Raw genomic sequence first — 27,987 nt, 5'->3', positions numbered from 1 at the left:
ACCCTTTATTTCTGGCTTGATTGCCCTGGCCAGAACTTCCAATACTATGTTGAATAGGAGTGATGAGAAAGGGCATCCTTGTCTTGTGACAATTTTCAAACAGAATGCTTCCAGCTTTTGCCCATACAGAATGATATTGGCTGTGAGTCTGTCATAAATAACTCTTAATGTTTTGAGATACGTTCCATCAATACCTAGTTTATTGAGAGTTTTTAGCATGAAGGGATGTTGGAAGGCCTTTTATGCATCTATTGAGATAATCATGTGGTTTTTGTGATTGGTTCTGTTTATGTGATGGATTACGTTTATTGATTTGCATATGCTGAACCAGCCTTCCATCCCAGGGATGAAGCCAACTTGGCTGTGTGGATAAGCTTTTTGATGTGCTGCTAGATTCAGTTTGCCAGTATTTTATTGAGGATTTTTGCATCGATGTTCATTAGGGATATTGGCCTGAAATTTTTGTTTTTGTTCTTGTGTGTCTGCCAGGTTTTGGTATCAGGATGATGCTGGCCTCATAAAATGAGTTAGGGAGGATTCCCTCTTTTTCTGTTGTTTGGAATAGTTACGGAAGGAATGTTATTAGCTTCTCCTTGTAATTCTGGTAGAATTGGACCATGAATCTGTCTGGTCCTGGGCCTGTTTTTGGTTGGGAGGCTACTAATTACTGCCTCAATTTCAGAACTTATTATTGGTTTATTCAGGGATTCAACTTCTTCCTGCTTTAGTCTTGGGAGGGTGTATCTGTCCAGGAATTTGTCCATTTCTTCTAGATTTTCTAGTTTATTTGCATAGAAGTATTTATAGTATTCTCTGATGGTAGTTTGTATTTCTGTGGAATCAGTGGTTATATGCCCTTTATCATTTTTTATTGTATCTATTTGATTCTTCCCTCTTCTTTATTAGTCTGGCTAGCAGTCTATTTTGTTAATCTTTTCAGAAAAATAGCTCCTGGGTTCACTGATTTTTTGAAGGCCTTTTTCATGTGTCTATCTCCTTCACTTCCGCTCTAATCTTAGTTATTTTTTGTGTTCTGCTAGCTTTTGAATTTGTTTGCACTTCCTTCCCTAGTTATTTAAATTTTGATGTTAGGGTGTCGAGTTTGGAGCTTTTCTACTTTCTCCTGTGGGCATTTAGTGCTATAAATTTTCCTCTAAACACTGTTTTATCTGTGTCCCAGATATTCTGGTACATTGTGTCTTTATTCTCATTGGTTTCAAAGAACTTATTCATTTCTGCCTTAATTTCATTATTTACCCAGTAGTCATTCTGGAGCAGGTTGTTCAGTTTCCATGTAGTTGTGCACCTTTGAGTGAGTTCTTAATCCCGAGTTCTAATTTGATTGCACTGTGGTCTGAGAGACTGTTATGACTTCTGTTCTCTTTCATTTGCTGAGGAGTGTTTTACTTCCAATTATGTCGTCAATTTTAGAATAAGTGTGATGTGGTGCTGAGAAAAATGTATATTCTGTTGATTTGGGTTGGAGAGTTCTGTAGACCAACACCATCTAAAATCTTAAGTAAGATTTCTAGGTCCCACCCTAGAGATTCTGATTTTGGAGGGGTGGGTGTGGTGTAAGAATTTGTATGTTTAATAAACCTCCAGATGATTCTGATAGTGAGGCTCACTTGGGCCTTTCATAACTCTCCTTTTATTAGGTCTTTATTTGGACTTGCCCAGCAGAAGAAAGACTATCAAGAGGGAGTAGACAGCTTGGGGAGCCCTTGTTCTTTCTTTTTGGCCCTGGCTCATTAATTTTGCCCTTTGTGAGCAAATTAAGATTAGAATTATTTGTGCCCAAAACTAAGTTGACTTTGAAAACTAAGTCATACAATGAATAACAGAAAATATTAGCTCTCATGATCAATCAGTTATGTGAAAAATTGTTTTACTTAAGTTATTGACTCAACTTGAAAGCACAGCATTAGTTATTAGCAAGTCTAATAATACTGTTACTTTTTTTTTTTTTTTAATGATTTTTCTGGTAGCACTCCTCTCATGGGGGCAACAGCTGTGGGGGTTCTGTCCCTTGCAGACCCTTGACCCAGGGACCGATGAATCAAGTACACAGACACACAGATATTCGGCTTTACCAGTCTAACTGAGTGTGTCCGAGCCACTTACAGACTCCAGCAGAGTCCTGTAAACAGTTACGACTCAGCCTTCATCGGTGAGACTTGCATTTATTTAGTAAAAATTAAAAGGTCATGAGTAAACACCACTAGAGGGTAAAGATTAAAGGCCAGGTCCTGAGGCCTAAAGCAAACACCTTTTGAGGGTAATAAACTTCTGCTGACCCCCCAGTAGGAGGCAGTTAAGCATCTGTGGTAGGAAGGTTAGTCTTAGGCCTATATAAAAGTGCTACCACAGTTGGTGCCCGGTGTGAGGAGTGCTACCACAGATTTTGACCATTGTGGCCTTCAATAAAATTTTTTTTGGTGAGCAATATTACCAACAGAATGCTGCAATACTTCTAGTTCTAACCAGGAGCAATTATAACACACAGAGATATGCACTGGTACTCTGCATAATTATTCACATAGTGAATAAAAGTTAGATGAAGAAGATTATAAATCTTGTTATAATAAAATCTTATATAAGAATCTTTTTAAAAAACATTATTTTAAATGTGTCAATAGCTGAAACAACTGAGATTTTGTTTTTAATAACCTGTGATATTTCTAGTTCATTAATAATATATGCATTGTAGACAGTATTGCCTTTGAAAGTCTTAGATACTACGTGCCTTGTAGAGACTTTCACACTTCCATAATTCCTATACATACATTTTAACTTGATTTAATGGCATTCATATTATTCAAAAGTCCCCAGTGTATCTGAAAAACCTCTGAAATGTTATATTCCATTTTTCTCCCCCTTATGTCAGTGGTTGCTTTATTAGATGTAGACAGCTGGGATAGCATATGTTTCTTTAAAAGAAACCTTTAAAATTTAAAATTTGGAGAGCACTCTTTTAAAATCCACCAGGGTGAGTTTAATTTCTTCTGAGATATCTGAAAAGATTCAAACATCAACATGTGAGAAATCTCACTCTACACTCGAATGTACACTGCATGGGGAGTTAAGTCCAGAGATGTTTTCATTAACTTTAGATGCAATTTTATATAAATCATTTAAATTAATGGTATTGATTGCCTTATTTATAAATCAAGGTTGATTTGGTATTTTAGAGTATTGCACCTAAGAATATTTTATTTTTAAGGTATTATTGAGGTATTCTGGTACCTTAGAGTATTTTTTTAAGACCGCATGTAGTGATAAAAGAAAAAGCACAGTGAAAAATATAGGAGCCACAAGATAGGAGAGAAAGTCATGTTTATTGGACATCTGCTGTATTTCAGGCACAATGCCAAGCACAGCACATATATTTTCCATTTAAGCCTCACAATCTGCTCTGTAGAATGGACATATTATCCCTATTTTAAGGAAAAGATTTTAAGGCTCTAAGAAATTAACTAATTTGCTTAAGGCTAAACAGCAAATTGTGGAGCTGTGATTAGCAAATTCTGCTGATTCCATCTTCTAAATGTGTCCAGAATCTAACTACTTCTCACCATCTTCACGATTACCACTTTGGCATAAGCTACCACCAATTCTTGCCTGAACTATTGCAGTAGTTCAACTCATACTTTATTTTTGCCATCTCCCTGGAGTCTATTCTTAACACATAAGAGGGAGCCCTCTAAAATTTGTCAGATCATTCACACCCCTCCTCAAAACTCTCAAAGGACTTCCTCCATTCAGAATAAATAGCTAAGTCCTTAATGTGTCATCGAGTCTCTGCATTATTTAGGCTTCTGTCTCTTATTATTTCTTTGACTTTTATCTCTTATAATTCTGTTATTTACAGGCTGTTATCCACACTGGCCAGCTGACCTCCTTGCAGTGCTTCAACCATTCTAGGCATGCTCCCTCTTGGAGTGTGTGCATGGAGCTATTCTCCCCACCAGCGATGATCTTCCCCCATATGTACTCGTGTATCTCCTCCTCATCTCTTTCAAATCTGCTCAAATGTCACCTTCTCAATGAAGCTTTACTTAAATATTATCACACTCAGCCCTCTCCTTTTAAACTACCTCTTCTCATCTTTTTCTCCTTACAACATTTCACCATCTGCCATAGGAAAAATACAAAACAACACACTGATTAATTGATAGTTTATCTCATTCCCCACTGGTAAATAAGCATCATGAGGGTAGGTACTCTACTGTTTTGGTGCATTGTGGTATCCACTTGGGAGTGGGCCCACAGTTGAATCTCTTCCCTGTAAATGCCCTTGGCCAAATAGGATATACCTCAGCAAGGTAAGTGCTTCGCCTGGGAGAAGCCACCATTCCATGACTGGTAGATGAGAGTATGAAGGCCAAGACTCCTTGCCACATTTAAGGACAATGTTCAAGGTGCATGGAGCTCAAGCTCATGAGCTCAGCTCAAAGGTAGAGGTCTTTTTTGCAACTGTGCTATGATTCAGCTCTCCCTCTGCCAACATCTGCTTCTTTCACTTCCCTCCAAATGTTGTTCCTGAGAGAATTCCTCAATAAACTTCCTGCAGGCAAACCATCTCAGATTTTGTTTCCTGGGGAACCCAGTCTATACCCTTGTACCTGTAAAAAGCATGATGTGCAGTTGATGCTTCAATAAATACTTTTTGAATAAATGGGTGAATAGAGAATAAAATAGAATAGAAAAGAATGGACTAGAATAGAAAATGTTAAGAATTTGTGTTCTGGAGTCAAAAAAATCTATATTGTAATCTTCACTCTTTCTCTTAATTCCTGTGACTTAGACTAATTTACTTAAAATTATCCATGGAAGAGATTACAATAGTACCTTTCTCAGATTATTTTAGGATTAAAGGAGATGAAGCATATAAAGCCAGAATCATAGGGCCTGGAAATTATGTTCTTAATAGACACTATAAAAATAATTATTTTTTCTATTTATACAGGAGATATAGTCTACTCTCCCAATCAAGATTTCTTTCTTTCTTGTTTCTTTCTTTCTTTAACATACAGGTTAAATTGATTAAATAAAACTATAGTAGCAGATTTTTAGGTATACCAATCAACATTATCATTCTGAGAGAGTGGTTAAAAGGGCAACTAGCCCAGCTCTCTGTTTCTAGGCTAAACTTACACCATTCAAAGCAGTTTATCATCTAAATGATTCTAATTGATATGGATGCAGAAATATTTCATGATTCCCACTGAAGTTTTTGTTCCAGTGTTTAATTACTTGGTACCATTAGGAGATTCTCCTTCAAATAACTTTTAATCTATTTCTTGAATTTTAATATATTTCATACAGTTTTGGCCACTATGCTAATGTAGGACTACTGATCTTTGTCCTTTGAGCCTCAATTTAAATACTTTAATTAATCAAAAAGTTTCTTATTGAGCTTTGTGCCAAGTATTGGGCTGGGCTTGATGACAAGTTTTAATTCATGATCCTTCTTGCTGTACTCTGCCCTGCTTGGAGTCCTGGAGTCCCTTTCATCTTTTCTAATAGTCTTATTCTCATTTTTGTTGATCTTCTTTGAATGTGCTCCAATTTCTCTACAACTTTCATAAATACTTTAGGAAAGGCTTGATTATTGCCAAATATGGAAGAAAGATTACTACTCACTCATGATAAGCTAGTCATACTGCTATTAATATATTCCAGCATAATGTTTCCTTTATAAATAATTGCTTTATGCAGCTGACTCATCTGATTTGTATTATATGATGAGTGTAAGTCATTTTTTTCTTCTGTACTTGAGCACATAAAATCTTTCCTTTCTTAAATCAATCAAATTCGTACTTTGTTCCTCACTGTAATCTTTAATTTAAATTTATTTAATTCAGTCCTAGGTTTTTTTAAAACATATTTAAGTTGAATTATCATCCTTTTTTAAATTAGCAGTTTTTTTCCAATGCCTTTTCTCATTCAGCTCAGTTCAAGTCAATATTTGTCACCTATTATCAGCCAGGCATTGTGCTAGATATTAAGGCTACAAAATGGTAAATACAGGCCTTATTAAGAAGTTCTCAATATAGAGGTGACAGAAAAATCTGTTAAATTCCAAGTGCGAAAATAGAGGAATGCAAAAATTCAGAGTACCCTTGGTCAGCTTGCAAGTAGGCTTCCTGGAGGAGATTATGCTGAATTGAGCTTTAAAGATTGCATGAAAATTAAGTAATGAAAGAAAATAGGACTGCAGCATTCCAGGCAGAGGGAGCCATGCAATCAAAAATGTAGAGGCTTGTAAGAACAAATGTATCTGGAAACTGTAAACAGCTTCTTACCACTAGTGTAAAATGCAAGCTGAAAATGGTGAAAAAGTTAAAAACATTATTTCAACCTCACTGAAGAACTAATATTAGGTTGGTGCGAAAGTAATTGCAATTTTGCCATTCAAAGTAATGGCAGGGCTGGGCACGGTGGCTCACCTCTGTAATCCCAGCACTTTGGGAGGTGGAGGCAGGTGGATTACTTGAGGTCAGGAGTTCAATACCAGCTTGGTCAACATGCAAAAAACCCGTTTCTACTAAAAAAAGATACAAAAATTAGTTGGGAGTGGTGGCACATGACTGTAGTCCCAGCTACCGGGATGCTGAGGCACGAGAATTGCTTGAACCTGGGAGGCAAGGTTGCAGTGAACGGAGATCATGCCACTGCACCCCAGCCTGGGTGATAGAGTGAGACTGTGTCTCTAAATAAATACATACAAGCAAAGGAGAGACGCCTCAGAGGATATGCATAAAAACAAAACAAAAGAAAACAAAAACCAGTACTAGCAAAGACTACAATTACTTTTGTACCAACCTAGTAACATGTAATCTTTGGTGTCTCATGGTTGAATTGTCTTTAGTATAGTCAATCCTCGTTATCATATATTCCGTATTTGTAAGTTCACCTACATACTAAAATTTATTTGTAATTCCCCAATCAATACTGCCAGCACTTCTGTGGGAATTAGTGTATATGGCGCATAGTGGTGAAAAATCTGATTTCCCTACTTGCACGTTCCCACTGGACATTAGACAAGGCAATGCTACATCTTCTTATTCCAGCTCTCAGACTGTAAACAAGTATCATTTTCAAGGCCTTTTTTGTGCCATACATTTTGCATTTTTATACTTTTTTTGGTTATTTATTTATGTATTTATTTATTTGCTCAAAATGGCCCCAAAGTATAGTGTGGAAGTGCTGTTTAGCATTTGTAAGCACAAGAAGGTAGCAATGTGCTTTATGGAGAAAATGTGTATGTTAGACAAGCTTCCTTTGGGCCTGAGTTAAAACAGTGTTGGGTGTGACTTTAATTTTAATAAATCAACAATATACATTAAATTTAGTTGCCTTTGAACAGAAACGTATGTAAAACAAAGTTATGTATTGATCGGTTGCCAAAAATATTGTGACCAGAGTTTGCAGAAATCTAATTTTGTATTTCCCCTAGGAGCAATAGTTCAGCATTTGCTAATTCAGTGTTTTCAGCAATGTGATAGAATATAACTACCATGAATAAGGAGAATCAGCTGCATATTGTGCAATATACCAGCTGGTAACAACAACAACAACAACAACAACAAAACAACAAGTAAAAAGGCTAAACTAACAAGAACTGAGCTGCATCTCCAAACAAAAGCATTGCAGTGCCTAAACTTCTAAATTCCATCAATATGAGGGGTACCTGAAGATATTTCATGATTTAAATGCATTGCCAATATTGCCAAACCATACTTAACTTTGACCATCACAATCAATGAAGTTCTGGAGTGCAGGTTATTATTTGCATTGAATCTCTGCTGACTACATACAACTCTACTAAAATAGGAATGTCTTGCATTCGTATTAATTCAATGAATTTTTATTCATGATGAACATAATGGTGGTGATGCTGACAATGAAAGACAAAAAGGTGCATGAGCGAGTGTTGCATGTTCAACCAAAATAGAGCAAATGCAGCTAGGCTGGGAAAACATGTGCTTTGAGGGCATGTCCAGTAAAATTAAGTAAATATAAATATGATGTTTATTGAACTGCTTCTGCATGCATGTCTCTGTGCTAGTATTAATTATGGACAACAATCTCTTCCCACAAAGAGTTTACAATGTAGTGAATTTTTTATGTTAAGACAATTACTTATCAAGATGTAAATTAAAGTAGAAAACTTAAAGAGAATGAATTAAAGTACCATGAACTTTTAATGGTGACTGAAACCTTATTTGGTAGTGGGAAGAAGAATATCGCAAAAAAATCTTCATATGGAGATGATATTCCACCATACTTTAGAAAGAGCATATCCAAAGTCAGGAAAACCCAAGGCATTAAATTCAGTGAAGAAACCCAGTTTGGCTTTATTATAAACTTTTTAAAGGCAAGAAGCAGGAATTGTGACTAGAAAAGCAGGTTGCACTTTTAAATGCAATTGGAGGTTCTTGAGCAGGGGACTAATTATGAGGAGAACTTTACTTTAGGAAGTTTCATCTTATTAGGTAGTGTGCAGGAGGAAGCATATCGAACAGGTAAATGGTTCTGGATGTAGTTCCTAGGAGAGATTTTGTGGCCTATATAATGGTGGTGGATTTAAAAATGAAAAAGAGGACAGGTGTGAAGCCTTGCAGAGGTTGCATACACAGCCAGCTAGACCTTCCAGTCTGAGTTACTAGAAGAATGGATGCACCATTCATGGTCATAGGAACTTCAGAAGCAACTGACTGAGTTTCATGTTATACAAATTAAGTTTCAAGGGCCAAGAGACATTAAAGTGAAAACATTTAAATGGACAGTTGGTAAATATGTATCATGAGAGTGGTTGGAATGGGATTATTTTGAAGACATCTTCTTAAAAATAATACTAAATCCTAAAAAATGAAAGCAGTTGAACTGTATGTTATATATGCAGATATACATATATAAAATAGATAGTTTATACATGTTAGTGTATATGTTCAAGTGTGCTCTTTCATTGGATTCTCAGTGCGATACTCTGGATCAGGAGTCACAGAATTTAAAAGAAGACAAGAACTATTTTACTTAGAAGTTGGAAAAGAAAGAATAATAATGAAGTATGTACTCTCTCCCTCTAAAAAATATGAATGTGAAGGATGAAAATGGGCCAGGAGGGTGGTGGAAATGGCAATTAAATTCGAAAGAATATTTTCCTGACTTTTGCCTAAATTCAGGTGTCTATTAATTTTTACCTGGATTGATAGTATGGGATTCTAACTGGCTTTCCTGTTTTCCAGCTCACTGATGCTCCATTCAGAGGCCAGTCTGCTCTTTTATAACTTTAGATATAACCTTTTTCCCTTCTGTTTAAACACGTCTGTTGGTCCATCCTTTCTTATAAAAATATTTAAAGTCTCATCTAATTTCATTCTCACCAACTTGGACTCCAAACTCACTTCAGAGCACTTGGCATTTCCCAGGCTTACCAAAGTATGTTCAGACCTGTGGAAATTTTCCGCTGTCTGTCCAAGAGCCTACCTCCTACCAAACACTGCTAACAAAATCTTACTGAAATCTACAACTTCCAGATCAAATGCTACTCCCTGAGACCCTTTGCTCATCTCCATCCTCTAAGTAGATGTTCAGTTCTGTGTTGCCCAAGTAGGCAGCCCAGGAAGATGTTGGATTAATAATATAGTTGAATATTGGTGTTCATGGGAGCCTATCAAGTCTGATTCTTTTGAGGGTATTGCCTAACATGAATGAGATAACTGTTTCCATTTGTTTGTTTTTAGCAAAAGTATTAGTGTTAGAATAGGCAGATAGATATACGTGGGCAGGAGAGGAAGCTCTGAGAAAAGAAGTTCTGGGAAGCCTCACTCACGCCCAAGGACCACCCAAAATCTGCATGTTAATAGTATCTCTAATGATGAAGTGGGCGGGCAATTAGTCAAGTGTAAGCAAGGAAAGGAGAAAATACCTATGCAAAAAGGAACGCCTCTTAAGATGCCCAGTAACGGCTCACTCTGCAGTCAAACCGTCAAACTGTAGCTAGCTATATACTGATATGGAGGAGAAAGGGCAAAGGAGAATTTCCTAAGAAACGCACATGTGCAACAAGTATAGATTTAACAGCTATATAACCTTCCTTGGGTAGCGGTAATTAGCAAGGCAACCATTACCTAAAATTTGTAGTCAACACAAGCTGAAGCATGCTCATTAATCAACAGTAACGGAGAGTCCCACAAACCTGGGATGGGAACTATATGGAGAAAGGCAGAAATGGAAAAAACTAGACCAAAGAAGTCCAGACAGAGGTAGGAACTTAAAAAAAGAATCTGACATCATAAAAACCCCAGTGCAGAACTCTCTGGAGGGTGTCTGGCTCACTCTCTTTCAGCAGCCAGCTGTGCCTCATCCTTCAAAGTGTACTGTATCTTTAAATACACTCTGCTCTCTATTTTCCTTCAATAAATTCTCTTTTATGGCTAAATTGTCTCTTGGCCAAATTCTTTCTCCCAAGAAAGACAAAGGACCCAGTATTTCTGCACTTTCCGGTAACATTAGGATATTAGAAATTTGAAGTCGTGTCTATGTTAATACCATCAGAGTAGATTTTATTGAAAATTGCTCGGATATATATGAAACCTATCAAAATGCAACCACTATTTTTGCATTCTGCACAACATAAACCTGTTCAGACATGAAGAAAATCAGGAAGAATGTTAGCATCAGCTCAAATTTCCTGCAAACAAAAGTCTGCTTTAATCTCAATATATTATGGAAAAGATTGTAAAATATGGTCCTTTAATTAGATCCTCTTTGTTGCTTACTCACAGTCAGATTACAAATACAGTCCATAAGGTTATTTCTTAATTGAAGCAACTGTATCAACATTATGTTTTAGAATAATAGTAGTGTTGTTTGAGTCTTTTGTGACAAGGCTTAATATACAATTTCAGTTTCATTGATTGAACTTTTTATTATTACTCAATAGGTATGAACCCTGAGCAAGTTGGTTAACTGCCTACCAATTGAATTATCTAAATTGATGAAAAGAATTCTATATTAATGAAAACACAATACATGCCACAGAAATTGTTAGAGTTACCAGCTGTTCAATTGCATTTAATTTTTGTCCTTTTAAAATATTTATGTGAGATCCAGCATATACTATCTCAATCAGAGTAAAAATGACTTTCCAGGCTCTCCTACAAAGCAATAATTTTATGATGTAGACAGATTCTAATGCAAACATGTATAAAAATAGTTAAACTACTGAAGACAATTTGTATGTTGCACTTTCTAGGAACTTTTCCAAGATAGGCAAGAACAAAAGATGAAGTAGATTGTTGTTGTTGTTGTTGTTGTTACAGAACTGGGCAAAATTAAATAGATTTGATGATTTGGGCAAATATACTTTCCAGAAACAATTAATTAAAACATTGGTGAACACTGAAGAAATTTTTATAAGCACAAGTTCTGCATTAGAAAAAGTTCACAACTTCAGACATTAATAGAATCTACTCTATCTTTTGTTCTTCCAATATTCAAACACCCCCGCCCCTTGGCTCTGTATAAAAGCATTTCCAGTAAGCCCCAAAATAACTATTGCTTTTGTCTCACATTGTGTATCCACCTCAATTCTTTTGTCATTTCTATTATGAAAATAAGCAACCCCAATTATAACTTTGCTACTTAAATAACATCTGCATTGATTCACCTCACCTTATTTCTACTGTCTCTGTTCCATTGCACGTTGAAAAAAAAAACCTCTCAAACCTATTCTCAACTTTCTCTCCAATTCCTATTACTGTTTTTCAGGACATTAGAAATGCCACATATAGATATATGTTTATCTATATATGATAAAGCCTATGTTTTCTTTTGGATCATTCTTTTAGAACCACTATTGGCACTACCTCCTCACGTGTTTCTCCTCAGCCTGTTCATTGCATCAGTTTTACATATTCTAGCCTCCAATTTTGATAAGCCTGCTTAACCCTCACAGGACTTCGTTCTCATGGCACATGATGCTAGAAGTAGCCAGTCGAGGTGTTGTGTTTTCTCTGAGATCTCCAGCTCAGCATCTTGTCTGTTCAACCACAGATTACTTTCAATTTAATACTCCCATTCAGCTGTTTTATAATTAAATAAGAAAAAATATACAATGAAAACATACTGAATCATAGATAGCAGTTAGAGATCTCTGCAGCAGTAACCCCTTAACTTTTCTACCTTTTGGCTCAGTTACTTCAGGACTTGCACAGTCAATATCCTTACTTTCCTGAACCTTTCTAAGCCATCTATTTCAATTTCAAACCAGAATTCCTTCCTTCTAACCACTGCCTCAGCTCTCCTAACAAGCTATCTTAGTTAGGGTAGCTGTAACAAATCATCATAGACTTGGTGGCTTAAACAACAAACATTTATTACTTAGTTCTGGAGGCCAGGAGGTCGAAGAGCAAGGTGCCAAAAGATTCTCTGTCTACTGAGGTTCCTCTTTCTGGTTTGGAGATAGCTGTCTTCTTGCTTTATTTTCACATGAAAGAGAACCAAGAAAGAAAGCAAATTATGTCCTGTCTCTTCTTTTAAGGGCACTTATTGCATCATGAAGTTTCCTCTCCCATAAGCAAATTACGTCTCAACAATCCCACCACTTAATATCATGCCATTTGGAGCTAGGGTATGATATGGTTAGGCTTTGTGTCCCCCACCAAAATCTCATCTTGAATTGTAATCCCCACAGTTCCCACATGTCAAAGGAGAGAGCAGCTGGAGGTAATTGAATCATGGGGACAGTTTCCCCCATGCTGTTATCATGATAGCAAGTGAGTTCTCATGAAATTTGATAGTTTTATAAGCTCTTCCCCATTTCGCTCAGCACTTCTCCTTCCTGCCACCTTGTAAAGAAGATGCCTTGCTTCTGCTTTACCTTCTGCCATGATTGTAAGTTTCCTGAGGCCTCCCGAGCCATGCTGAACTGTGAGTCAAGTAAATCTCTTTCCTTTAGAAATTACCCAGTCTCAGGAAGTTCTTAATAGCAGTATGAAAGTGAACTAATACAGTAAATTGGTACCACATAGAGTGGAGTGCTGCTATAAAGATACCCAAAAATGCAGAAGCAACTTTGGAACTGGGTAACAGGCAGAGGTGGAACAGTTTGGAGGGCTCAGAAGAAGACAGGAAAATGTGGGAAAGTTCAGAACTTCCTAGAGACTTGTTGAATGGGTTTGACTATAATGCTGGCAGTAATATGGACAATGAAGTCCAGGCTGAGATGGTCTCAGATGGAGATGAGGAACTCATCGAGAACTGGAATAAAAGTGACTCTTGCTATGCTTTAGCAAAGAGACTGGTGGCATTTTGCTCCTGACTTAGAAATCTGCAGAACTTTGAACTTGAGAGAAATGATGTAGGGTATCTGGCAGAATAAATTTCTAAGCAACAAAGCATTCAAGAGGTGACTTGCGTGCTCTTAAAAGCATTCAGTTTTATGCATTCACAAAGAGATGGTTTGGGATTGAAACAGGTTTAAAAATGAAGCTGAGCATAAAAGTTTGGAAAATTTGCAGGCTGACAATGTGATAGAAAAACAAAATCCATTTTCTGAGGAGAAATTCAAGCCAGCTGCAGAAGTTTGCATAAATAACAAGCAGCCAAATGCTAATCACCAAGACAATGGGGAAAATGTCTTCAGGGCATGTCAGATGTATTCATGGCAGCCTCTCCCATCACAGGCCCAGAGGCCTAGAGGAAAAAATGGTTTCATGGACCTGGCCCAGGGCTTTGTTGCTTTATGTGGTCTCAGGATTTGGTGCTGTGTGTCCCAGCTGCTCCAACTCTGGTCCTGAGGGGCCAAGGTACAGCAAAAGATGTTGCTTCAGAGGGTGCAATCCCCAAGCCTTGGTGGCCTCCATGTGGTGTTGGGACTCTGGTACCCAGAAGTCAAGAATTGAAGTTTGGGAATCTCCTCCTAGATTTCAGAGGATGTGTGGAAACACCTTGATGTCAAGCAGAAGTTTGCTGCAGGGGTGGAGTCCTCATGGACGACTTCTGCTAGGGCAGTGTGGAAGGGAAATGTGCAATTGGAGTGGAGCCTCCACACAGAGTCCACACTGGAACACTGACTAGTGGAGCTGTGAGAAAAAGGCCACCATTCTCCAGACCTCTGAATGGTAGATTTAGTGACAGCTTGCACCATGCACCTGGAAAAGCTGCAGAAACTCAATGCCAGCCCATGGAAAGAAGCCAGGAGGGGGGCTGTACACTTCAAAGTCACAGCAGCAGAGCTGCCCAAGACCATGGGAACCCATCTCTAGCATCAGCATGTCCTGGATGTGAGGCATGGAATCAAGGAGATCATTTTGGAACTTTAAAATTTTGGACTTGCATGGAGCCTGCAATCCCTTTGTTTTGTCCAATTTATCCCATTTGGAACAGGTGTATTTGCCCATTGCCTAAACCCCCATTGTATCTAGGAAGTAACTAACTTGCTTTTGATTTTATGAGCTCATAGACAGAAGAAGCTTGCCTGTTTTTCAGATGAAACTATGGATTTAGACTTTTGGGTTAATGCTGGAATGAATTAATACTTTGAGGAACTGCTGGAAAAGCATGATTAGTTTTGAAATGTGAAAGGGACATGAGATTTAGGAAGAGCCAGGGGTAGAATGATATGGTTAAGTTTTGTGTCCCAACCTAAATCTCATCTTGAATTGTAACCCCCATAATCTCCACATGTCAAGCGAGAGACCAGTTGGAGGTAAATGAATCATGGGGGCTGTTTACCCCATGATGTTTTCATAATTGTGAGTGAGTTATTATGAGATCTGATGGTTTTGTAATGGGCTCTCCCCCCTTCACTCAGCACTTCTCCTTCCTGCCACCTTGTGAAGAAATTGCCTTGCTTCCCCTTCACCTTCCCTCATGATCACAAGTTTCCTGAGGCCTGTCAAGCCATGCTGACCTGTGAATCAATTACCTCTTTCCTTTATAAATTACCGAGTCTCAGGCAGTTCTTTATAGCAGTATAATACATGGCTTCAACATATAAATTTTGGAGAGACCCAAACATACAGTCCACAATACAAGCCCACACACTAATCCTTAGAGAAAATAAAACATAATGAAGATCTAAACAATCAGGTATTTGTGGCCTCTATTTTCAACTGGTCATTGCCACTGCCTGGTTCTCTTTTATTCATGTCTTCTTCATTCCCCAGTGAATTTTCCATACATTCCATTCCATGTCTTCGAAAGCACTATTGGAAGTTCTCATTTTCTTGACTCCTTGGATCTTTATAGTTGACATTTAGATCTGTTTTATAGAGATGGGATTATTTGGTACATGCAGTCCAACACTGAGACTTTTGATGGTACTTTGTAAAATAAAGGAGAGTGGGACTAGAATGCATGTCTCACTACAAGATTCTAACTGGTGATCATAGAGTGGGAAACAAGGATCATGACTCCAGTGCAGTTCACAAAGGCCTTGAGAGCTTTCAGCTCAGGCTCCAAGACAGTAAAAGTATTCTAGGCCATCAGTTCAGTGAAATGGGTTTGGAGGGTAAAATAGATCCACCTTCAGGGACTTGATGAGAATCTCAAAAGCCATAGCATGGGGACTTGACAACATGGGATGGGGACCAAGGAAATGAAGTTTCATTACTGATATCCAGAGAAAGTGACTGCATTGTTAAGCACAGACTGAACAAAATATAAGGCTTAGAAGCAAGAATAGTCTTGATGCCAAATAAAGTTTTTTGGGAACACAATCTTGGAGCTAAACCAGTCCAGGAGGTAGGGGGCGAATTAGATCCACTATAAGAATAGAAATAATCCTGTGATGGGAGCTAGTAGGAGAGATGATAAGAGTGGAGCAATAAAGAGCATGAAGCCAAACGGCATCTGGGCATGGATTCTTTTATCCTCTTTTCCGCATGTCTTCACACCAACATATATTTGTATCTTCTTCAAAATTTTCTTCAGATTCTCAAGAGAAATATTCTCTAGAGATAACATTTTAATGTTATCTTTTATATACAAGCACAAACTTTGATCTTCAAGAGTCCATGGAGGTTTTTTAAAAATATTTTTATTTCCTCTGCTTAAGAGCTGTGTCTTACACTGGCACAAACTCATTATGATCTCAGTTATCCACATATGGTATTTTAAGTGTCAGATTCCAAAGAAGAAGACCACCACAATTTTACGGAACATGCCATCATAAAATCGTCATTGTTAGTGACTTAGGATGAGTGAGGATGGTCTCAATTTAGATTCATTAATATCTTTTATCCTGAGAACTGCTGCGATTTTATATAATTTTCCTGTTTTGTTTGATTTTCAATATTGCACACCATTCACTTGGATTAGAGTTTCAAAACCACTTAGGAAATTAAGAGGCTTTTTGGAAAATAATTAATAGTAAAATAAGATCAAAATTATAGGGTGATATTTCATCTCTAGCAACTGAGGCTTAACATTTAGTACATAAGTAACCTTCATTTGTATAACCCACAATATTCTATTGAGAAAAATATAGATAGCCATTCCACCCAGATTGTGAACCAAACAAAGCTCTTTAAACTTTTTAAAAAAATTATCTACATTTTAGGGGTACACATGCAGCTTTGTTACATGGATATACTGAATAGTGGTGAAGTCTGAGCTTTTAGTGTATCAGCCACTCAGATAATGTATATTGTATCCATTAAGAAGTTTCTCATCATCCACTCCCCTCTCACTCCCACAATCTTCCAAGTCTCCAATGTCTATTATTCCACACTCTGTCTGGTGTACACATTATTTAGATCCCAGTCATAGGTGAAACATGCAGTCTTTATCTGTTTCTGAGTTGTTCAACTTAGATAATGGCCTCCGGTTCCATCCATGTTGCTCAAAAGACATGATTTCATTCTTTCTTGTGGCTGAGTAGTATTCTATTGTGTACATAGGCCACATTTTCTTTATCTAATCCATCAATGGACACTTAGATTTGTTGATTACATATCTTTGCTATTGTGAATAGTGCCACAATAAATGATAAACATACACACATCTTTTTCATATGCTGACTTGTTTTTTTCCTTTGGAAGATGTTGAGTAGTGAGATTGCTGGATCCAATGATAGTTCTATTTTTAGTTCTTTGTGAAATCTCCATACTGTTTTCCATGGAGGCTGTAGTAATTACATTCTCACAAACAGTAAGTAAATTTTCTTTTTCTCTGCATCCTCGCCAGTATATGTTTTTTTTTTTTTCATTTTGACTGTTGTAATGTGATATCTCCTTATGGTTTTAATTTGCATTTATCTGATGATTAATAATGTTGAGAATTTTTTTGTGTATGCTTGTTGGACCTTTGTATGTTTTCTTTTAAATGTCTGCTCATGTTCTTTGTGTGCTTTTTAACGGAGTTCTTTTTTGTTGTCTTTGGGTAGATTTCCTTATAAATTACGGATATTCGTGTTCTGTTGAATGCATAGTTGGCAAATATTTTCTCCCTTTCTGAAGGTTGTTTGTTCCCTCTGTTATTTTGTTTGCTGTGCAGAAGCTTTTTAGTTAAATAAGTCCCTTTTGTCTATTTGTTGCTTGTGTTTTTGAGGTCTTAGTCGTGAATTATTTGCCTAGACCAATGTGCAGAAGAGTTTCTCATAGAAACTAGAGTTTCTTCTGGTACTTATACAGGTTTTAGTCTTACATTTAAGTTTTTAATCCATCTTGAGTTAATTTTTGTATATGGTGTGTGAAAGAAAGGCCCAGTTTTATTCCTCTGCATATGTCAATCCAATTTTCCCAGGACCATTTATTGAATAGGGTGTCCATTCTTCATTGCATGTTTTTGTCAACTCTGTCAAAGATCAGTGGGTAACACATATGTGGTTTTATTTCTGGGTTCTCTATTCTGTTTCACTGATCTATGTGTCTATTTTTATATCAGTACTGTGTTGTTTTGATTACTAGAACTTTGTGGCATAATTTGAATTCAGATAATGTGATGTCTCCAGCTTTGTTCTTTTTGCTAAGAATTGCTTTGGCTATTTGGGCTCTTTTTTGGTTCCATGTTAATTTAAAAATAACTTTTTCTAGTTCTGTAGTAAATAAAATTGGTATTTTGATAACTATTGTATTGAATTTATAGACTGCTTTGGGCAGTATGGTCATCCTAAATATATATAAAACATATATATATGTTATTTTTTCTTCTTTTTAATTTTTTTTGTGATGGAGTCTCTGTTACCCAGGCTGGAGTGCAGCAGCACGATCTTGGCTCACTGCAACCTCCACTTCCTGGATTCAAGCAATTCTCCTGCCTCAGCCTCCCAAATAGCTGGGATTACAGGTGTATGTGCCACCATGCCTGGTTAGTTTTTGTACTTTTAGTAGAGATGGGGTTTCATCATGTTGGCTAGGCTGGTCAGGAACCCCTGACCTCAAGTGATCTGCCTGCCTCAGCCTCCCAAAGTGATAGGATTACAGGCATGAGCCATTGTGCCCGGCCATCTTACTGACATGAATTCTTCTAATTCATCAGCATAGGATACTTCTTCAAGTGTTTATGTCATCCACAATTATTTCATTAGTGTTTAGTAGTTTTCCTTGTAGAGCTCTTTCCCATTATTGCTTAGATATATCCCTAGGTATTTTTTTTCATAGCTGTTGTAAATGGGATTGCCTTCTTGATTCAGTTCTCAGCTTAATCATTATTGGTGCATAGGAACACCAATATATTGATTTTTATACAATAATTTTGTATCTTTAAACTTTAATTTATTAATTTATCAAATCTAAGAGTGTTTTGGTGGAGTCTTTAGGGTTTCTTAGATATAAGATCATATAATCTTTTCTTCTTTTCTTTTTTTTTTTTTTAAGGCGGAGTCTCGCTCTGTCGCCCAGGCTAGAGTGCAGTGGTGCGATCTCAGCTCACTGCAAGCTCCGCCTCTCGGGTTCACGCCATTCTCCTGCCTCAGCCTCCCTAGTAGCTGGGACTACAGGCACCCGCCACCACGCCCGGCTAATTTTTTGTATTTTTAGTAGAGACGGGGTTTCACCGTGTTAGCCAGGATGATCTCGATCTCCTGACCTCGTGATCCGCCCGCCTCGGCCTCCCAGAGTGTCGGGATTACAGGCGTGAGCCACCACGCCCGGCCAAGATCATATAATCAACAAAAAGAGATAATTGGACTTCCTGTTTTCCAATTTGTATGTCTTTAATTTTTTTTCTTGGTTGATTGCTGTGGCTAGGACTTCCAGTATTATGTTGAATAGGAATGGTGAATGTAGGTATCCTTGTCTTATCCTAGTTCATAGAGGAAATGGTTTCAACCTTTACCTGTTCAGGATTTGGCTGTAGCACAAAAATCCTCAACAAAATACTAGCAAACCAAATCCAACAACACATCAGAAAGATGATACTTCATGAGCAAGGGAGATTTATCCTAGGCATGCAAGAATGGTTCAACATATTCACATCAATAAACGTGATTCATCACATACACAGAATGAAGAACAAAAGGCAATGATCATCTCAAATGATGCAAGAAAAGCATTTGATAAAAATCCAGCATCTCTTTATGATAAAAAACCCTTAACTAAGTGGGCATAAAAGGAAAATACCTCAATATAATAAAGGCAATATACAACAAACCCACAGGCAACATCTTTACACTCTCTTCTAGAACCTTGGTCTCACAGTGATCTTTAGAGCAGTCTCAAATGGGTTTCTGTTCTTCTGCCTTCAATTGCCTCTTTCTCTGTCATTCTATAAAATTAAATGATTTTTTTTTTTACTTGACTGTTTCCCTTTTTACTCTCTTTGAGTTTCCCTAGTAGTTTTTAAGTCAAGTACCTGCCATCATCAGAATGACCTTGAAGAAGGCATAATGACATTTGTTCCTCCTTTTTTAATATAGAAAAGTTATGCTAACAATCTCTAAGTTCTACCTTATAACACATTTCTATAATTCCAAAATAAAACTTTTTACAGAGTTATAATTGTAGATAATTTTCAGAACTGAAAATTACATAAGAGATAATAGCTTGGTTAAACTCCATTTTGCAAAGAATAAATTAATTATTGTTTAAATAATTAATGTTTAAATATTATGATTTGCTTCAATAATGTAGTTTTTTCTCAGTTATTTATAATTTTCCAAACCCTAACATTAATATATAATAGGTATATTACTAAATAGGGATCATTACCTGATACTGTCAAGAAAATTAAGTATAGTTGTGTAAGTATATATAGTGTAATACCATTCTATCAATATTTTTTTGTTCAATATACCTGACATTTAATACACTGTTAATTGTTATATTGAAGTTTAAGCTGAGAAATATGGATGCATATTGTGGATATTATGGTAGCAGGTATAAACTATTTTAACTTATTTGTCACTTTACTAGGTAGAACAGGGGACCAAAAAATGTCATAAAAATACCCAACATGTATATAGCACTTACTGTGTGTCAGACACTGTCCTAATCACTTAATATAAATCAATGTATTTGATCTTCACGACAACCCTATGAGACATCTATATTAGAAATGAATAACTTGAGGCTCACAGAGGTTAAGTAAATTGCCCAAGGTTTGCAGAAAATTTGGAATTTGAATCTGAGCAGTGCGGCCCATGTTTTAGCTTTTAACATTGCTTTCTTTCACCTTTCATCAGAAGCTTCAACCTCTACCCATCTCACAGGTTGGCATATCCCTTCTTCATTTGATTCACACACTATCTCTCTCCTCACTTCAACAAGATAACCACCAGCATTCCCACAGAAAGACAGACTTTCCTCTCACCTCCCAGTGAAGAGGTTCAGGAGAGAATATAGTCAGTACAGCTTGGTTACTGTGGTCAAGGAAAAAGTGATATTGTGATTGGCTGGGTTTCAGTCATGTGGCAACTCTTTAGCCATGATTGATCCCACTAAAACTATTTTATGATAAATATTAGGATATTGACAAATTTTAAATATAGCAATCTTTGAAGTATAGTCTGGATTGGGCTAAATGAGAATTGAGGCCTTTGAGAAACAAACTAAGCCCAGGTCACTAGGCTTTTTATTTTTTTTTTCTTGAGAAATGTAATTCAAACCCAAAATTTGAGAACTAAAGGAAAACTTAGCCAGGCCTCTTAGGTTCTCAGTTAACTGAGCTGACACAAACTCTTTAGGTCTGGTTCCAGAAGTTCTTATGGTCTCCAATCTTTCAAATCTCAAGGAAAAATCTTAGTAGGATGTTTATGCCCTTAAAGGTATTGAAGGGGAGAGAGATGGGAAAGAAAGATTATTAGTAGGCCTTATGAAGTATTTTCACCTTTTGGTGTTTTGAAAAAAAAATCCTGTAAAGAGTTACATTTTTTTCTCTAAAACAAATGTTTCTTTAGATGAGAATTGATAAAAAAGACAGGACCACAAAACAATTTGGCTTTATACATATTATTGATATACTGTACAGTTTACTAAATTATATTTGCTCAGAAATCATATGGCTATTAAATGAGATAAAGTATGTAAAGAATCGAGAACACAAAGAATCAATATATGTCCTTTTCCTTTTCTATAAGATTAGAGATGGCTATAAACCCCATCTCTACTAAAAATACAAAATTTAGCTGGGCGTTGTGGCAGGCGCCTATAATCCCAACTACTCAGGAGGCTGAGGCAGGAGAATCACTTGAACCCAGGGGGTGGAGATTTCAGTGAGCCAAGATTGGGCCACTTCACTCCAGCCCGGGCGAAAAAGAAAAACTCCATCTCAAAAAAAAAAAAAAAAATTTTTTTTAAAGTATCAACATCAGCATTTATTTTCTATTGATTTTCCAACTTGATATATATGAACACCACTTCCTCATTCTCATAAGTTTAAAAAAACAGTGCGTCCAACATGGTGTATGGTGTATAAGGCAATGGTTAGCAAAATGTATTTTCCCAAATCAGCATCATCAGCATTACCTGTGAATTTGGAAATGCAAATTCTGGATCTCAAACTCAGACTCACTGAATCAGAAACATGAGAGGCGGGGTCCAGCCATCTGTGTTTTAACAAGCCCTCCTCATGATGCTGATGCACACTGACATTAAAAACCACTGGCATAAGGACTTTCTCACTATCTTTTGTAGGACCTCCTAACATGGCCTAGGAAATAAAGGATTGCATGTTTTACTAATTAGTTTCTAGACAGAAATTTATGGGAGTTATTTAACATAATCAATCCCATATGATTATCTTCCTGAACATAGAATGTATCCCCAAGTCTTCAACAAAGAGATGGAAAAGTATTTCATGACTTAGCTATTTTGTCTTTTCCAATGACATTCCAATTTGACATCAGTGATATTTCCCCCATGTTTTGTTCATAGTATAAGGTGTTCATCCCTTTGGGGAATACTATGGTCTGCTCCAGTGGCTTGTCTGTAAATTCATTGAGATTCTTTTTACAGTTTGATTTCTCACTGGGTAAAGCTCCCACAGTCCCTCCTCGTACTACTCATATGAAATATGAACACCAAAATATTGAAACATACTATTAAGAGTCATTTTTGTTGAATCCTCAGGGAAACTCTTAGGAATGCTCTATGAAGATACTACTTATCACTTTTCTCTGACAATATATTTCCAGCATGTTATTCATAAATGTTTGATTAACTCCCAGGCTAGAAATCTCCTAGTAGATGATATAATGTGGTCTGTCATGTGTTTGCACCAACCAGCCGGATCATCACCCATAATAATATGCTTACACTCTTCCATTGAGACAATTTATTCTGCTTAGAATCAATATATCACAAAGCCCCATGGTAGGCAGATAGGCTTTATTGATTTAGGTGGGTTAGCTTGTTTATAACAGTTGAAGTGATGCCTCACCATGCATTTACTCTGGTAAGCTGTTCAACATTCTATACATTTCTGGTGTAAATGACAGGCATAAGCCTAAAATTTGCATTGGGTTCCTGTAGATCTACCTACATCCAGCTGTCTGGGCTGTGTGTTAGTCTGTTTTCACACTGTTAATAAAGACATACCTGGGACTGGGTAATTTATACAGGGAAGAGGTTTAATTGACTCACAGTTCCACATGGCTGGGGAGGTCTCACAATCATGGTGGAAGGTGAATGAGGAGCAAAGTCATGTCTTACATGGTGGCAGGCAAGACAACTTGTGCAGGGGAACTCCCATTTATAAAACCATCAGCTCTCACGAGATTTATTCACTACCAAAAGAAAAGTATGGAGAATCCTCCCCCATGATTCAATTATCTCCACTTTGCCCCACCCTTGACACACGGAGTTTATTCCAATTCAAGGTGAGATTTGGGTGGGGACACAACAAAACCGTATCAGGCTACAAATAATACTTAGTTGAGTTACTCCAAGAAAAATGTTTGTTGTTAAGTCTAAGTATCCGTTTTCAATTGTCTTAGGTAAGATGTCTTAGTACTTTTATTTCATCCCTTAAATACTGGTATGAAGTTCCTTTTAACCATCTACTTAAGGTCTAGAGGTCCCTGTTGATCTTATAGCTCATGAAGCCAGCTTTTGAGAAGCATTTAATTATGTTCCAGGTATTGGTAGACCTGAGGCAATACTGCAGGGAAGTATCCCAAGGGAAAATCAAAGGTGGCATGGATTTGACATTATATCTGACTCATACCTGAATGCAGGTGGTTTGAAGTCTGAAAATACTGAAAATGAGTGACTGCTGAGTTTGACATCCCTATTCACGTGATGATAAGGCAATCCTCTAATGAGAACTTTTGCTCCCACACAGCTCCTGGGCATCCAGATAACTCTTCATTGCCTGATACCTTCTGTACTTCATCTTCACTCGAGTTTGTTCTCTAAGCTTGTGGCTCCTGCCTGGCGTGTGGGCTTTTCTCCTTGTTCTTCCTTTCTTCCCAGAGTGTTGTGGATTTTGTATACACATTGCCTTTTTATGCTTCCATACGAAAGCCCTCTTCTTTCTTTTTTCTCACGTGGTTCTTTGTGAGCAATAAAATGGATCCCGTTTATTCAAACTTCAACCCCAATTATTAGCAGCAAAACGGCTGCATCTTCCACTCCCACTAGAGGGCAGTGAGACCTGAATCTTCCTAAAGAAAATTGCTTGGTATCCATGTGGATAGCCATGGGACGCTGAGGCCGCTTTAATCACAGGCTTATTCTAGAAAGGGTTTCAGAAAAGGTGTGGAGGATGGTAGGGAGTAGGGAGCAGATGCAGTATAAACCTTCCTCAATTTGGAGAAATAATTTATTTGTAAGATATAGTCAATGGATTTTTCTACCTGCAATGTCCAGTGTATGAATAAATAAAGGTATGGATGGCCTGAGTGTGTGTGCGTATATATATATATATATTTATATTATATATATTGTATATATAATATAAATACATATTCTATATATATAGATTACATATATAATAGACTATAGTATAGATAGTATATATGTATCTATCTATCTATCTATCTATCTATCTATATACTATCAAAGGGTTCTGAGAACATTATATAAAACTTTGGCCAGTGTGCTACAAATTATGGGCTGAAACACCATCTCTGACCACACTCACTTCTAAAAGTAAGTGAGTCTGTGACAGCCCTGGCTGCCTAAACTGTAATTATGTAACAAATGGTTCCTTCACTATGGGCTGACCAGGCAACAGTGACCTCTGTGAACTGACTTGAAAAGATGACTCAGGACTGTCAGATTCTTGCTTCTATGAGATTACATTTGGAATAAGAAAAATATTAAATGTCTTCTACTTAACATTGGGAGTTTAAAGTGAAAAGATTTGACTTAGAGAAAAGGCCTAAAGAAGCCATAGAAAAACTGAAGTTATGACAGAGCAGAAAATAATGAGAAAGCTGATGTGCAGAGAAAAGCAGGCACAACCTGAGGGAGGAGAGAACAAGTGATCCCCATGATGAGCTATTTATAGTTTTTCACTTAAAATACGTACAGATCTTTATGTAGCAGCATATGCATTCTCAATCAATTTTGATTTTTAAAAACCCCCAAGTTTTAAAAAATATATTTTAAAGAACTATTTAATCCTTCTTGGAACATTCTCTACAAGTTTTCTCTTTCTTCTTTTTCCTTACAGTGTTTGGAGATTTATCAATGTTCTTATTCTGCCAAATGCTTTTCCTCAATAATTAGAATTGACGTATTTTGAAGACGCCTTTCTTGTATTGCTGGTGATGGCACCACCCTCCCAACACTCTTCTGATGGCCTTTGTCAAATGACCTCTCTGCAGAAGTTAGAATGACTTCTTTACACCACAGAAATAAGAGGATTAGATTGGCCTATCCTAAGAGGATCTCTTGAACTGGTTATTCCCTAGCTGGGAGTTTCTGAGTTCTCTGCTCCTGGTTCCTACAATGGTCTTCTCTTTAAGGCTGGTTTGCTCTGAGGAGTCCATCAGCAATCTAATGCTTGCTTCGCAGGTCTTTCATTAGCTTGCCAAGAACTGTAGACATTTTACTTCACTTCTTTCCACAGGAAGAGTAATTAGCCACTGGTTCCTGCAGGCTCAAGATTAACACCACATCCCTGCATCCTTAACTTTGAATTCATTAGCTAAACCTAGGATTTTTGTTATTATTACTATTAATATTTCAATAGTTTTTGGGGGACAGGTGGTGTTTGGTTACATGGATACATTGTTCAGGTGTGATTTCAGAGATTTTGGTGCATCCATTAACTGAGCAGTGTACACTGCACCCAGTATGTCATCCTTTATCCCTCACTGTCTTCCCACCTTTCCCCCCAAGTCCCCAGAGTACATTATATCATTCTTATGCCTTTGCATCCTTATAGCTTAGCTCCCACTTATAAGTGAGAACATACGATGTTTAGTTTTCCATTCCTAATTTACTTCACTTAGAATAATGGTGTCCAACTCCAATCAGGTTGCTGCAAATGCCATTATTTCATTCCATTTTATGGCTGAGTAGTATTCCATGGTGTTTGTGTTTGTATGTGTGTGTATATATATATATATATATATATATATATATATAGTGTGTGTGTGTATGTATATAGTGTGTATATATATATACACACACACAAATACACACACACACACACACCGCATTTTCTTTATCTGCTTGTTGGTTAATGGGCATTTAGGCTAGTTCCATATTTTTGTAATTGCAAATTGTTCTGCTAAAAACATGCATGTGCAAATGTCTTTTTCATAGAATGACTTCTTTTCCTCTGGGTAGATACCCAGTAGTGGGATTGCTAGATCAAATCGTAGATCTACTTTTAGTTCTTTAAGGAACCACCATACTGTTTATGCTAATTTACATTCCCACCAGCAGTATAAAAGTGTTCCCTTTTCACTGCATCCGTGCCAACATCTCTTATTTTTATTTTTTATTTTTTATTTATGGCCATTCTTGCAGGAGTAGGGTGTAAACCCAGGATTAATAATCTCTAAGGCATTCTCTTTACTTTTCACTTGTGTATTTCAAAACACTTTGTGGTCCACTACAGAGAAATTACAGACAGAGGGTACCCAGACATCGGTCATGAGTCCTCCATATCCTTTGTCCTAGAGGTCAAGTGCATAAAGTTCAGTTCTTCATTCACATAGAAGCCTTATACTAAAATACTATTGCGGTTCACCATTTAATTTTATGCTTATTGACCCATGTTACATTATGTTTGCTTTGTAGAGTTCTTTTCACTGAGCACTAGGATATAGCCACATTTTATGTATTTGGCTTCTTTTATTTCTTCCAGCTTCATAATGTAGCATCGGTGGTATGAGATGTAGAATAACTAACTGCTAGAGTGTGCCATAGTAAAATGTATCATGTATCAAGATAAAGAAGAGCTCACATGATAAGTAAAATCTCAAGTCAGAGATGAATTAAAAGGAGACCAGTAATTTGAAATAAATTAAATTTAGAGAAGCAAATATCTCTGGGCCATCTACAAATCTTCACTATATTAGGCTGGTGCAAACGTAATTGCAGTTTTTGCCATTACTTTTAATGTGTGTTTTCTTTATTCATCACTATGACTTGGCAAAATGATATATGTCTTCCTCCCAAAGGGCCCAACATTTCTTATTTATCTTTGTATCTCCAGTTGAGTACCTTGCACATTATTCTGAACACTGTGACTTACTGAAGGACTTGTTCTGATGAAAGAGAAAAAGACAGTGTTCAGCTGTCAGCACTTTCAGGAATGGACTTAGCTGTAGAAAGCCACCTTGGCCAAGATCATGTCCCTTTCATAGGTTCCTCATCCAGTGAATAGTCAATAAAAGGGTATAAATCCCTAATCATTTTGCTTCAACTTGAGGGAACTCTAAGGGCGGGCTTAGCTTTAGAGCTTCCTGTGGTATTATCTGAAGCTGTCACTGGGTGTGCAATGCTTTTTAATTTTCCCCATGACTAATCTTTTTCCTTACTCTTTCTTGTACAGGTGTTGATAACAAAACACTGCCTACTGATCTGCATGAGACACTCCATCTCAGAATCTACTTCCTGAAGAATTCAACAAGTAACAACTGGTACTAGGAACAATCCAAAGAAGCAGGAGATTCATAGGGATTTGGAAAATATGCTTATTCACCATCCAGCTAGCAATAGGATCGTAATATTTAATTTGATGGGTACAGATAGACTCTGGTACAAAATGGTAGTCTAGTTGTTAAAATTTCCACTAGTGTGTATTGGAATGGTGCATAGTAGTGGAAAAGAATGCACTGGCTGGTGCGTTATGTCAATGGTTTGATAAAATTGAAAAAAACAGTTAATTATAAGGTCAATGGAATTGAGTGGTTCTTGCTAAGCTAAATTGACACTTCAGAAAATAACAAGTGGAAAACAATTATTCACCAACTGAAAGCTAATATGAATATCAGACGGCATCTTTGGTAGCATATAGGGAAGTTCTCATCTCCTGTAGAAGGAGGACAAGCAATACTGAGGACCAGAAACTGAGGATTAGAGACTTAATCTTTAGAATAACTGATCTAGAGAAAAGTTTAAACGACCTAAC

General features: G+C 37.0%; 1 protein-coding gene across 2 annotated transcripts in view; it reads left to right on the top strand.

The window, feature by feature from the left end:
- Positions 1-27,746, top strand: part of CCER1 (coiled-coil glutamate rich protein 1) — a 55,343-nt gene extending 27,597 nt beyond the window's left edge. The window contains exons 3-4 of one of the 2 annotated variants that reach the window (XR_008492880.1): positions 8,987-9,074; positions 27,409-27,746. The gene's annotated coding sequence lies outside the window, so the exon portion shown is untranslated. The remainder of the gene's footprint in view (positions 1-8,986; positions 9,075-27,408) is intronic. The other variant, XR_008492879.1, reaches the window with a different exon arrangement.
- The last annotated feature ends 241 nt before the right edge of the window (positions 27,747-27,987 follow it).

This window comes from Pongo pygmaeus, chromosome 10, assembly GCF_028885625.2.
Source record: "Pongo pygmaeus isolate AG05252 chromosome 10, NHGRI_mPonPyg2-v2.0_pri, whole genome shotgun sequence".
Lineage (NCBI taxonomy): Eukaryota > Metazoa > Chordata > Mammalia > Primates > Hominidae > Pongo > Pongo pygmaeus.
Note: the sequence above shows the minus strand (reverse complement) of the source record. Positions and strands in the feature narration are given on the sequence as shown.